The sequence below is a fragment of the Trichechus manatus genome, unplaced genomic scaffold (genome assembly GCF_000243295.1).
Source record: "Trichechus manatus latirostris isolate Lorelei unplaced genomic scaffold, TriManLat1.0 scaffold00017, whole genome shotgun sequence".
Lineage (NCBI taxonomy): Eukaryota > Metazoa > Chordata > Mammalia > Sirenia > Trichechidae > Trichechus > Trichechus manatus.
Window position 1 is genome coordinate 2320864 of NW_004443953.1, and position 14583 is coordinate 2335446.

A 14583-nucleotide genomic window follows, 5' to 3' on the forward strand; every position below is an offset into this window, starting at 1 on the left:
ACCATAGGTTCCTGATCATATGTTACCTCTTGAAATGGTTGAACGTCGACCAATTATTTTTGGTATAATGACTCTGTGTATTCCTTCCATCTTCTTTTGATGCTTCCTGCATCGTTTAATATTTTCCCCGTACAATCCTTCACTGCTGCAACCCGAGGCTTGAATTTTTTCTTCAGTTCTTTTAGCTTGAGGAATGCTGAGCGTGTTCTTCCCTTTCAGCTTTCCGTTTCCAGCTCTTTACACATTCACTATAATACTTTTCTCTCTTGTATAGTGTCATTTAATGGGTGACTTAAAATTTTAATGCAGTCTAGTTGATCTTCTTTTATTCTTTAATAAATATTAACACTAATAAAAATGGAAAAATATTAAACAGTATTTTAATTACTCTCATTATATAAATGTTATTCATCACAGAAAAAGAATCTTCCAGACTAGTTGTAAGTCCAATTTCTTGAACTTTGATCCTTAAAGCAGAATGTTCCAAACATCAAAGGCAAATGGATTGTCTTTAGTAACATTAATTTCGCTATGTTAGTTTGCTTCATTTGAAATCTTAATTTATTATATAGCTTATTTTTTTCTTGAGTTTCTAATTACATTTATTTATTTTTCTTTTTGATAGAACTAACATATACCATATCACCAAGAGCATTCTTATCCTTAATCATATTAATTGTAACGTGAGTACTTTGTAAAGACACAGAGTTCTCAGAGTTCTAGAATTAACTTTTTTTTTAAGTTTTACTGATTTATTCTTAGAAATATTGAATAATTATTTTTTCGAAGTTTATAATCATTGCACTACTGAATGGAACCATGTTTTTTGGGAAATTGCCCAACTTTCTCTTGTTTGACTTCTTCATATTTGTAAAAATGGCTTGAGGGCAGTGCCTGACCTCCCATTACTTCACAAGGTGAAAGGAGAATCAAGATCAACAGCCCAAGGCTGATTCTCATGAGATGGAGATCAGGCATACCTCCTCTCTCTGCCATCTTTACTAATTCTGACACCAACTCTTCTTCCCACAGCATTCTCTACTGGGTTCGATAATTCATTGCAATGGCCACACAGAACTCACAGATCGTACTCACAATTACGGGTTTATTAGGGAAATAACAGTTGTAATTCAGGCTCAAGAGCACTCAGGATACAGTTATTCCATCAGGATAGCCTCTCCCCAGCCATGCTTTCAGGCATGCCTCTCTCTGGCCCTCAGTCTCTGCCCAAAGGCACTCAGCCTTCTTTCTCCATGGGCCAGGAAGCCCACCATGCTGTCTCCTGTTGACAATCTCTGCTGCAGGGTCTTTCCTGCTGGTCTCTCCTTCCTTGTTGGTGGTGAGTTCTTGCTCTCTGCATTGCAATTGGTTCTCTTTTAAGGCAAAACTGACCAGTCTCATTGGTAGGTCACAATTACCCTATCACAAAATGTACTGTGTTTGAGTTACAAGACCATGGCTAGAAAGGCCACACACAAAAGTAATTAATCCACTGCAATATTCTATTCGAGTAGAAAAAAAAGTGTATGCAGATAAATCTTTAAGTTATTATTATTATTTTTTAATAATCTTTTTTGCTTTCAAATATGATTACTAATTTTACTAGATATAGAATTTTGATCGAAAAAAATATTCTCCCATGTTAAATATTTTACCAAAATATCGTCTAGTGTTCAGTGTTGCTTACAGATTTATGATGTCAGTATCATTCTTATTTCTTTGTAAATTTCCTGTATATCCTCTCCCAAAACTTTTAGGCGATTCTCTTCATCTTTGTTCAGAAATTTCATTAGGATTTGTTGAGAGCTGTATATTTAGTGAATCTAGTGACATTTATTGTGTTTATCTGCTCAGCATTTCTTCACCCTTCTTTTTTATAGCATCATAGTTTTGCTTTGAGAAATGTCCTCAGTCCTTGTGTTCAGGTGAGCCTGAGCTCACTTCTTAGTTCCAGGCAATGACATATGACCCCAGGGCTGACCAGTGAGAGTAGCACGGAATACAGGACATATTTCTTTTTTTTTCCTTCAGGGATTGTCACATTACTTCAGACCAACAAATGTAAATTAATGATTGACAGCCCTGAGACTTTTGTTGAAAATATTGAAGCCAAGAAGCTTTCATTTTCCTAGAATTACAAAACTGATATTATACAAACATTGAGCTGCTTAAAACTGCCACAGAAAGATAGTCTATCTTAGAATTCATCCAAAAGAGAAAAAAAAAAAAAAAAAAAAAGCAGCGCTCAGAGATAGGGAGAGCTGAATAAAAAGAAAAATCAATTCCTGATGATATAATATAACCCTTTGGATGTATTATGCCTGACTTTAGCATTACATCTAGAATTGCTTTTCAAATGTGTGAGCCAATATTGTCTTATTTGGCAACCAATTCTGAGTGATGTTCCTCTCATTTTCAAGCAAAACATTCTGGAGTAGTAGAGGACTTTCTTGTAATATGAGGATTCATATTACATGTTGAGTTTATGCATCCTGTTTTAATAATTCTCTCAAACTTCCCATGCTTTTGTCTTTATTTTCTGTGTTGTAAGGGAAAAAGAAAACTACTTTTTTTCAGTACTTTTACTAGATACCTTTTAAATTTATTTTCTATTTTTTGAATTATTTTTGTTTACCTTGTACCTTGTCTGTTTTCACAAATGTCTGGTAATCCTTGACTATCATGTACATCTGTGTATGTATATCTATGTATGAGGAATTATCTTGTTTAATAAAAGTTGTTGTTATTGTGTGCCCTAGAGTTGATTTCTGCTCATAGCAAGTTTATGAAAATCTATTTACTACTCTGCCCATTACCTTGAATAGAGTAGCGTTCTGTGTGGATGGAAAAGCAAGTTGACTGTTATATGATTTATATGAGGCAATCAAGATGATAATCTTCCCAATGCAAAATTTAGGATGTTATAACTTTAAATTGTCACCACCTGCACCAAGAGTTCTATTTGGCAAACATTGTTGCTTATCCAATAACCTATTATCTACCTTCTTTCTTTTTTTTTATATTTTATTGTACTTCAGGTGAAGGCTTATAGAACAAATAGTTTCTCATGAAACAGTAGTACACACGTTGTTTTATGACATTGGGTAACAACCCCACAACATATTAACCCTCTAAATTCTCAACCTTTTTTTTTTTTTGGTGAAAAGATACATAGCCAAAGATACACCATTTCAAAAATTTCTACATACACAGTTCAGTGACATTGACTACGCTCTTCGAATTGTGCTGTTATTCTCACTTAAGATGAAGGCTTACAGAACAAAATAGTTTCTCATTTAACAGTTACTACACATGTTGCCCTATGACAATGGTTAACAATCTCACAACACATCAACAATATCCTTACTCAACCTTGGGTTCCCTATCACCAGCTTCCTTGTCCCCTTCTGCCTCTGGCCCTTGTCACTGGACTCCTGTACCTCGTTAGTCTCATTTGGTTTTACGGGGCTGTCCACTCCCAGGCTGAACAGTGAACCTCGGAGGTAACTTCACCACTGAGCTAAAAGGGTGTCTGGGGGCCATACTCTCGAGGTTTCTCCAGTCTTTAGGCCGGTAAATCTGGTCTTTTTTTTTGTGAGTTAGAATTATGCTCTACATCCTTCTCCAGCTCTGTCCAGAACCCTCTGTTTTGATCCTGGTCAGAGCAGTCAGTAGTGGTAGCCGGGCACCATCTAGTCTGCCTTCTTTCTTGTTGATAAAGCCCAATTTTTGTTTAGGTATTGTGCATCCTATAGTTGAAAAGGACTGGGTCTCACCTCAATGCCAGGGCATGGATCATGATTTCTCTAAGTAAGGGTCTAGTTAATAGTTTTGGTTTAGCTATGAGCACATGACCCAATACTGTCCAATGAGGTCTGAGGAGAAATCTTGGATACTTCTGTTAAATGCCTAATAAAAGTAACTATTTTCTTTATGTCAATGCTGATGTGATTGCATGTGATTCCATTTTGAGACAATAAGAGGACATGTCTAAGAACCATACAGTATGCTGAGAAAGCTGGAGAAGAATTATGAGCCGGCCAATCTGTAAGTATTCCTTCCAGATTCTTGTCATGTAAGATGAACCTGTCACTTTGAGGACTAAGGTACCTCTGACCCAAGCCGTGGTCTTTTCTTTCAATTGCCTCATATGCATGGGAAAGTTGGACAATAAGTAAGGAAGACTGAAGAAGAATTGATGCCTTTGAATCATGGTGCTGGTGAAGAATACTGAATATATCATGGGCCACCAGAAGAATGAACAAATCTGTCTTGGAAGAAGTACAGCCAGAATGCTCCTTAGAAGCAAAAATGGCGAGACTTCATCTCACATACTTTGGACGTGCTATCAGCAGGGACCAGTCCATGGAGAAGGACATCATGCTTGGTAAAGTAGAGAGTCAGCAAAAAAGAGGAAGATCCTCAACAAGATGGACTGACACAGTGGCTGCAACAATGGGCTCAAGCATAATAATGATTGTGAGGATGGCACAGGACTGAGCAGTGTTTTGTTCCGTTGTACATAGGGTCCTATGAGTTGGAACCAACTCATTGACACCTAACAACAACACCAAGATAAACGTTCATAGTATATAAGCCATATTTAGTTGAGCTTCTTTTATTTACAACCAATATTATCTTTTTAGGAAGAATATTCAATTGCTTTAGGGATTAGAACTTTGACCTTACCCCCGAAGCCGTTATTGCTGCTACAAATCTACGAGGACTTACAAGGATATGGAGTGAATAAGAGAAATGGCAGAACTTTTCCTATGTAGTTCACAAACTACTTACTCTGATTACAGTCCTATTTCTCCATTCTGCTTCCAACATATGAAGACTTCTAACTTGAAACCTCTCTCCAAAAGAGTCTCCATTATAAAAAAATGGTTGATGATTCTTGTTACCACGGCAGCATTTTCTTGTAGTGTATATTTTTACTTATGATTTCCTATGCTTTAGTGTATTCCTCAACCTATCCCATTGTTATCTTCTAGAAATTCATCTAAGTCATTGAGCAACTTATATCCATTCCACATGTTCTCAGTGCCACTGTGAATCTACCACTTTAGGTGTAATTTCACAGTCATTTAAATAGTATTAGGGAAAAAGAGGGAAGGTAAGTATATGAGCCCAGTTAACTATCTTGAACAGAATCTTAGAATCAGGATTTATGAAACGTTTCCAAATAATTCTCATACATGGCTAGTTTTAATATGACATTTTGTAACAGTGTAATTCAAACTCATGACTAAACTAAGCTTGAGTTGAGGTTGTTTTTCTGACTACATTGCCAGGCAGCTACTTTGTACTTTCTTTATAAAAGAGTTTCATATTGCTTTTATCCCCCACACAAATTGTACTAATTGTTTTTAGCAAATGGTTGTATTATTTTATCAATGCTGTTCATCATGTAGCAGATTAGATGAATAACAGATAATATTTTTTAAAGCTACAGAAATCAATAACACATAGTCATACCAAGAAAATCCCTGAAGATATTTCCCATATGTCACAATAGTGGAAGAGCTAACACGAGCTTTGTCAATGTAAAATTAAGACATTTTGCCAAGTTTGGACCACACATTTTGGGCCCTTATGCAAATAAGTAGGTATAAAAGCTTCTCTAAATATAATCTTTCCAAAAATTATAGTGTGAGCCCACAGGGTGTCCAGTTAATGGCCCTCCCAGAGATTACTGAGAGGGGAGGGGACTGGTCTGTAAAACCCAGTGGGATCTGTAAGTAAGATGAAATATGAGAACTTCACCGAAGTAAGCAGAAGTAAATGACTGTAGCAGCTATTTTAAAGCTACTGGTGTCTTCAGGGGTTCTCTTCTGGTCACTATCAACTGAATACTCTAAAGAACTCTGCTTTGTCGACATTTCAACCCCAGTCCCTGCATGCTGTACAAAATGCTGGGCATCACTAGAGCTCTCAGTTTAAGGACTCTTTAATCTGGCTCTGGTACTTTAGTTAAATTAACTGATGCTGATCTCACCTGCCTTTAGCAATGCCCATGGTACTTGCTTAAGTGTTTTAATCCAATTTCAGAAGGAAACTTGAGACTCTAAAATTTTCAGTTGGGAATCACTAGTCAGATGGCTGTGAGCAAATATGGATTATTTGTGTGACATTCGCTGAGATCAGCATTGCTAGTATAGGCAGGATAAATGTAGCTGATGGCTCTTGTTCACCATCTATTCATAGATCTGAGCTCTGGCTGGATCTCTACAGGGCAAAGTTAACTGGTAATATAGTTTTCAGTATAAAACTAAAACAATTGATTCTGAAAAATAGATTTTTTTCCATGTTAAACTAATAAATACTTTTCCCCTGTATCTATTAGTAGGATTTATATATTTTAAAAGTTTGTTTGATTATTATGAGGTCATCAATATAATCCTTTTTATCATGTTGTTTATTCTTATATTTTCTATGATTTTGGACCGCCTCCAATATATTCTACTTGTTTACAATAATTATTTAAAAAAAAAATACAAAATCTGCATAAAAAGCACAGGACCAAACATATGCAAATTAAATGTATTTTCTTCAAAATTAAAGTATAATACCCCTAGTGTCACACAGGTATTATTTTTAATATATTGTGGAAATATGTATTATACGATAAGTTAGTTCTTCATAAAAATTCCTATTCAATCTCAAAAGAGAGATTAAAAATTGATTGATACAATTTGATCCACCAAAGACACATGGAAAAATTCAGTAGTGCACATCTAAAACAGCAGCCACTAGCTGCATATGACTGCTGGGCACTTGAAATGTAGTTAGTCCAAACTGAAAAGTTTGTAAGTGTAAAATCCACACTGGATTTCAAAAACTTAGTAGTAAAAAAAGTGAGATATCTAATTTTTTTTTGGTATTGATTGTATGATGTACTGATAATATTTTAGATATGCAAGATTAAATAAAATATATTATTTAAATTAATTATGCATGTTTCATTTTACTTTTTTATGTGGCTATTAGAAAATTTTTAATTACATATGTGGTTGTATCTGATTTTATTGAACAGCGCTACTCTAATGACTTTAACGACAATGTACACGGTTCGTTGGGCTATGATTGCCTGGAATTGAAGAATTTGGGTTACAGAAAGTGTAATAAAAACAGTCTCAGAATCAGTCCCCACAATTGAAATCCATAGAAATATTATTAAATTGCCAATATTCAACTATTTTTGACCTATAGAAATAGCCAGTTCATATGGTTCAACTTTTCCATTCTTGAATTTTTCCTTTGATTTAAAAGCTTGCTGGTGTTTCTCATGTTATACAAAATGGCCATGACTATCTCCTTCTTACCTCACAGAATCCAATGTAATTTTTTCTGTATCACTGCTCAAAATTCCAATTTTCATAACATTTATTTTTGAGAGTATATTGGTTGAGTCTGAGCCCCTGTAAATTTATTTTGAAAAATTATGCAATGCAATAATGCCTGTTTGGTTTTTTGTAGGTTCTGGGAGGCCTACTCTCATAAGTCACAGAAGGTATAGGGGCCATCTTAGCAGTTTCAGAATGTTGGAGATGTTGAAACGGATAAACAGTAATACCCTCTAATTTTAATGGGGAGAGAAGTTAAACTTAATCCACTATTGAGGTTCTAGCTAGAATAGACCTGTCTGATGGGCTGCTGATGGCAATAGGGAGCAATAATTGAAATTGCGATGGAAAAATCCTAGGCGTGAAGTGTGTCTGTCTTGGGCAGAGAGGAAAACAGTGTCCAAACATAAGATTAAGTATTGTTTCTGGTATAATGCAAGTCTATGCCTAACTTTTCTTTGATTTGATAACCCCTAAGGATTCTGCTGGAGCCCTGGTGGCGCAGTAGTTAAGAACCACTAAGGGTTCTGCTATCAAGAACTTCCCAGAAAGCGCTGATTAGGGAAGGGGAAGGATTTTTACTGCTGGGTGTGGAGAGAGAAAAGAGCACAGAGGTTGATAGAATGGACGATGCCCCAGACGGGGCAGAACCATTGACAATGAGCTGAGCAGGAGGACATTGGTAGACAAAGTGAACATAAGAACTGAAAAAATACAATTTTACAAGACATCAATTATGATTATGTTTGACAAATTCCCCATTCCCAGAGATGGTTAGAGAAGCTCCTTAAAGAAGAGAATTCCAGAAACAGTATGAATTTCTAGAGGATTCTAAAAATGGCCTGAATTTTCATCAACATTCTGGGGTATTTTTATAAATATTGTCAACTGGTACTCTCTGGTACTTGACTTATTAACTTATTAACAAAAATTTCATCCTTACTCAGCTCTCCCCAAACACATTGATATTGTCTCCTGAAAATGTAGTTTGTGGTGTCTGTATTTTTGGACTGCACCATTCTGGTCAAATATAAGACTTACTGGGGGCTCTTTTGATTGTAATTTGGAAGGAATTTTTAGTGGTGGATATTTTGTCCTATTAGCTTCAAGATTCTTCGAAGTCCATTTTGTGTATGGAGACACTTTGCATTGTATACATCTTTTTAAGATGATTTGTCTATCATTCTCTATGCCAATGTTGAAAAATTTTGTTGTTAATACCTGTTTCTTATAATTTCAAGTGTGTTTCCTCAATGCCTTCAGGAGCCTCAGGGACAAAGCAGCCTGGTAGAGCCCTTCAGGGAAGGAATGTCACTAGGTAAGTAATTCTACTGAAATCATTCTTTGGTCTAATATTTTGGCTTGTTTGTTCTGATATCCACACCCATATTATTGTGCAGATCCTTTATCCTCTCTGGTGTCTGGAAATCACCTGGTTAGGCCCCTGCTATTTCCCATTATTCTGCTAGATGTTGAGGATAGAGTGGTAAGTAGAACTTTAAGATAAGTCATATCAAAATAAAATGGTCATCTAACTCTCAAAAGCAATTTAGTATTGAACTATTGCCTGGAGCTATGGAAATTTGAAAATATAGCCTTTTTGGAAAACTTTTTCTTCCTCCCTACTCAGACTTCCAAATGCTAGTTCTCAATCAATGTAGAGCCAAATGATTGTGTGATATTCTTAATAGCTGGCTAATGGATGCTAACCTAGGACCCATCTCTCTACACTTCTCTTCATTTTTCTTCGCTCAGCATGAGTAATTTGAGACTTGCTGTTTGCAAAAACAATGTGGTATGTAATGTCTACTAACGGCTTCACAAAATAAACAAAAAGTGAACAGTGTCGATCGGAAGTTGATATTACTTAATAATATCTATGACATCTCTAGTTAATAGAGCCATCTTAAATTCTTCTCTTTTCCTCTAAATCTAATTGCTGACTAAATTCTATTGATGTAACTCTCATAATATCACTCACATTTATTTCCCTTTCTAGTGATACTGCCTAGACTGTTCAGTTCCTGCCCTAATTTGCTTTCTCCTGGACGATTGAATTTTTTTTCCCTAGTAAGGTCACTACTCTAGAGTAGTAAGAAGGAGAGTAGACATGTTGAATAGATAGTGAGATGAAAGGGGAAGGCAATCTGGTCCATTGTGGTGGGAGTAGAAATAAAGAAAGGGTTGAAACATAATTTAGAAAAGAGGATTGCAAAGACTAGCTGCTGAAAGGATATACAGGGGAGGAAAAGTGAGTCTAGGACAGTTTTTAGATTTATGGCTTTTGTGACAGAGGTGGTGCTACCAGACAGATAAGGAAATACAGGAGGAAGACATTAGAGAGAAATAAATTTTGAGTTTAATTTTAGGCATATTTTGAAATTCTTATTCAATATTCAGGTGTAAGTTTACAGCATATATTTGAATGCATAGCTCTTGAGCTGAAAAATTTGGGTCATGTGCTATACACCATGTGCTCATCATGAGTGGAAGCTTTATGTGAAAGTTACTACCTAACAGACCGAGGAGAAAGAAGGGTGATGACACTAGAATGTATGCTCCATGAGAGCAGTGACTCTATTTTGCGTACTTCTCTAACCCCACTACCAAGAGGAAGTTTGGCACATAGGTAATCACTAAATATTTGTTTAATAAATATTGAACGACTAACGTAACTGAGGTCACCGTATGGTGTAAACAGTTTGCATGCGACTACAAACCTAAAGGTTGGTAGTTCCAACCCACTCAGCAGCTGCATGGAAGAAAGGCTCGCTGATCTACTTCCCTAAAGATTACAGCCAAGAAAACCTTAATGAGTAATTCTAGTCCCTAACAAATAGGGTCACCATTAACACACCTATTTAAATGATATATAAAAGGAAGACACTAATGAAAGAGACCAAAGAGCAACGTTCAAAGAGAACTAAGAACTGGGAGAGAACATAGTTAAAATAATTTTAAGAAGTGAGTATCTTAATTACAGAGAAAACAGAAGATATGTCTTGAAATTATCCACTAGATTTGGCTATCAGGAGCATTTAGTTGACCTCATGGAGCGTTGCTTGAAGACATAGGAGGCAAAAACAGAACATAAAGGTAGGAACTCTGCTTTTGTATCTCCCAAGGCAATTAAACTCTAAAACTTTAGGATTATAAGATACTAGGGTGGATCACCCAGTCTTAGCTCATGCCATAGATGTAAAGCCCAAGCCTCAGAGAGATATTTAACTTTTCCAGGATCACTTGGTAAGAGACTGGCAGAAGTGATTCTAGTCCAGTTTCTCTGAATTTCACACTAATGCATACATAATATTTTCCAGGCATTAATAAAATAGTTATTTAGCATAAGGACTATGCAAAAGGGCAAACAGATTGACTGTGAAGTGCTTTTTTCTCCACATATTTTACATGGTCATCTGTGAAATACCATTGGATTTATGGCCAGTATGTGAGATGTTTCAGCCAGATTTGGACAAAAAGAAATGTAAAACAAATATTGGTTGGAAGAATAAAACGGTCAGAACAAAATAATTAAAAGGCACTCATATGCTGATTTTCTGAAATTTGTGCTAATGGTGGTTAATATTTATTTTGTGTACCAGGCACTCTTTTAAATGTTTTACTTGTATCAAATAGATTTATATTCACAACAACCCTATAAATTAGGCATTATTCTTCTTCTTATTTAACAAATAAGGAAACTAAAGTCTGAACAATTTAGTAACCTGTCCATTGTTCTAGAGTCTGGCAGAGTGCAGAGTAGCCTGGTCTAATAATATCGTAAAAACGGTATGGGGGCAGTACATGACCTCCTCTAACTTCACAAGGAGGAAGGAGAATCAAGATCAACAGTCCAATGCTGATTTCTATGATGCAAGGGTCAGACATGCCTCCTCTCTCTGCCATCTTTACCAATTCTCACACCAACCATCCCTCCCACAACACTCTGTACTTCTCTGCTGGGTTGGATAATTCATTGCAATGGCCACACAGAACTCACAGACCATACTCACAATTACGGGGTTTATTAGGGAAATAATAGTTACAATTCAGGCTCAGGAACACTCAGGATACATTTCTTCCATCAGGACAACCTCTTTCCAGCCATGCTCTCTTCCTGGCCCTAGGCCTTTCCCCAAAGGCACTCAGCTTTCTCTCTCTGTGGGCCAGGAAGCCCAACACGTCGTATCCTGCTGCCAGGTCTCTCCTGCCACTGCTTCTCAAACTGTCTTTGTGGTTACAGCTTGCTCTCTCTTTCTTTGTCTCCTGCTTCCAGGAGCTTCTCATCACAAAAGGACTCTCTCTCCACTCCTGGCTGTTCTTCCTTGATGGTGGTAGGATCCTCCTCTCTGCTCTCTTTTAAAGCAAAGCTGACCATCCCATTGGTGGGTCACGATTACCTTATCACACAGTCCTGCCCAATCACCTAGGTGAGAGTTACAAGACAATGGCTAGAAAGGTCACACACAAAAGTAATCAATTACACTGAAAATATCTAAATTCTATTGTTCCCGTACTTTAGATTACTGAAATACTCTTTTAGATGCAGGGACTGTGTCTTCATGCTTTTTAAATTAAGATAAAATAATAGATATTAAATTTTCCTTTTTTATATCCACCCTAAAATATTAACTGGCACCATCATCAACTCAACTATAAATTTTTTTGGTTTTATTTATTACTTTCATAATTATTGCAGTATGATCACACGTATAGGATTCTATTTAACTTTATCCATGTTGTTGTTGTTGCTGCTAGGTGCCATCATGTTAGTTCCAATTCATAGAGACCCCAAGTACAACAGAACGAAACACTGCCTGGTCCTGAGCCAAGTGACAATTGTTGCTATGTTTGAGCCCATTGTTGCAGCCACTGTTCAATCCATCTCGTCGGGGTCTTCCTCTTTTTTGCTGACTCTGTACTTTACCAAGCAAGATGTCTTTCTCTAGGGACTGGTCCCTCCTGATAACACGTCCAAAGTACATGAGATGAAGTCTTGCCATCCTCACTTCCAAGGAGCACTCTGGCTGTATTTCTTCCAAGACAGACTTGTTCATTCTTCTGGCAGTCCATGGTGTATCCAATACTATTCACCAACGCCATGATTCAAAAGCATCAATTCTTCTTCAGTCTTCCTTATTCATTTTCCAGCTTTCACATGCATATGAGGCAATTGAAAATAATCATGGCTTAGGTCGGGCACACCCTAGTCCTCACAGTGACATTTTTGCTTTTTAACACTTTAAAGAGGTCTTTTGCAGCAGATTTGCTCAATGCCATACATGGTTTGATTTCTTGACTGCTGCTTCCATGGGCGTTGATTGTGGATCCAAGTGAAATGAAATCTTTGACAGCTTCAATCTTTTCTCCTGTTTATCATGATGGTGCTTATTGTTCCAGTGTGAAGATTTTTGTTTTCTTTATGTTGAAGTGTAATCCATCTTGAAGGCTGTGGTCTTTGATCTTCATCAGTAAGTACTTCAAATCCTCTTCACTTTCAGTAAGAAAGGTTGTGTTATCTGCATATCGCAGGTTGTTAACGAGTCTTCCTCCAATCCTAATGCCAAGTTATTTTTCATATAGTCCAGCTTCTTGGATTATTTGTTCAGATACTGATTGAATAAGTATGGTAAAAGGATACTACCCTGACACACATTTCCTGATTTTAAACCACAGAGTATTCCCTTCTTCTGTTCTGACGGCTGCTTCTTGTTCCATTCTTGTTCTGCGTGAGCTCAATTAAGTGTTCTGGAATTCCCATTCTTTGCAATGCTATACATAATTTGTCATGATCCACATAGTGGGATGTCTTTGCATAGTCAACAAAACACAGGTAAACATCTTTCTGGTATTGTCTGCTTTCAGCCGAAATCTATCCGACATGAGCAATAACATCCCTGGTTCCAAGTTCTCTTCTGAATCCAGCTTGAATTTTTGGCAGTTCCCTTTCAATGTACTGCTGCAACTGTTTTTGAAATATCTTCGGCAAAATTTTACTTGCATGTGCTATTAACGATATTGTTCAGTAATTTCTGCATGCTGTTGAATCACCTATCTTTGTAATGGGCAAAAATATAGATCTCTTTCCTGTCAATTGGCCAGGTAGCTGTCTTCCAAATTTCTTGGCCTAGATGCATGTGCACTTCCAGCATTACATTCGTTTATTGAAACATCTCAATTAGTATTCTGTCAATTTCTGGAAGTCTTGTTTTTTGCCATATCCTTCAGTGCACCTTAGACTACTTCCTTCAATACCATAGTTTTTTGATTATATGCTACATCCTGAAATTGTTGAACATCCACCAATTCCTTTTTTGGTACAGTGACTCTGTGTATTCCTTCCATATTCTTTTGATACTTCCTGTATCGTTCAATATTTTGCCCATAAAATTCTTCAATATTGCAACTCAAGGCTTAAAGTTTTTCTTCATATTAACAGATCATTTTTTTCTTGTGTAGGAATTGCACATAAATCGATATTCTACAAAAATAAAACATTTTAACAGAGGATGATAATTTCTAATAGAATTTTCCTTAAGTTTTTTTTTTTTTTTTGAAAACTTCATACCAACCTCTCAGAAGAAAGGCCTGGCAATCCTACTTCTGAAAAATTACAGCCTCATAAACTCTATGGAGTGTAGTTGTCCTCTGCAACACATCGAGTTGCCATGAGTAAGAGTTAACATGAAGGCAATTGTTTTATTTTGTTTTTTATATCAACCTGATATGAATTTGAAGAATTACCTTAAAGCGTTTATTTCCATAGTTTCTGATTTGTGTTTTTTTTTAATTGTATCACCAGTTTCAAGAGTGGTCAGCCTGCATTGTTTCCATAGAAGAGGCAATCTGTGGGCAGATTCTGTTCCAGTGGACAATTCTTGTCATATTCTGAGGTAGCAGACAGACAACAAAACTATATTAAAATAAATACAATTAACCAACGAATTACAAGTATTAGTATATTTGATTTTAGAAAATTTAAGATGAAGATAACTATACAAAACCACCCTGTTGCCGTTGAGTCGATTCCGACTCATAGCAGCCCTATAGGACAGAGTAGAACTGCCCCACAGGGTTTCCAAGAAGCACCTGGTGGATTCAAACTGCCGACCTTTTGGTTAGCAGCCGTAAGCTCTTAACCACTATGCCACCAGGGTTTCTGGAGGTAGCTGTAGATCTATATAATGCCATAAAGAACTGTATATTTTAAAATTGTTTTAAGGAAGCTCTTCTT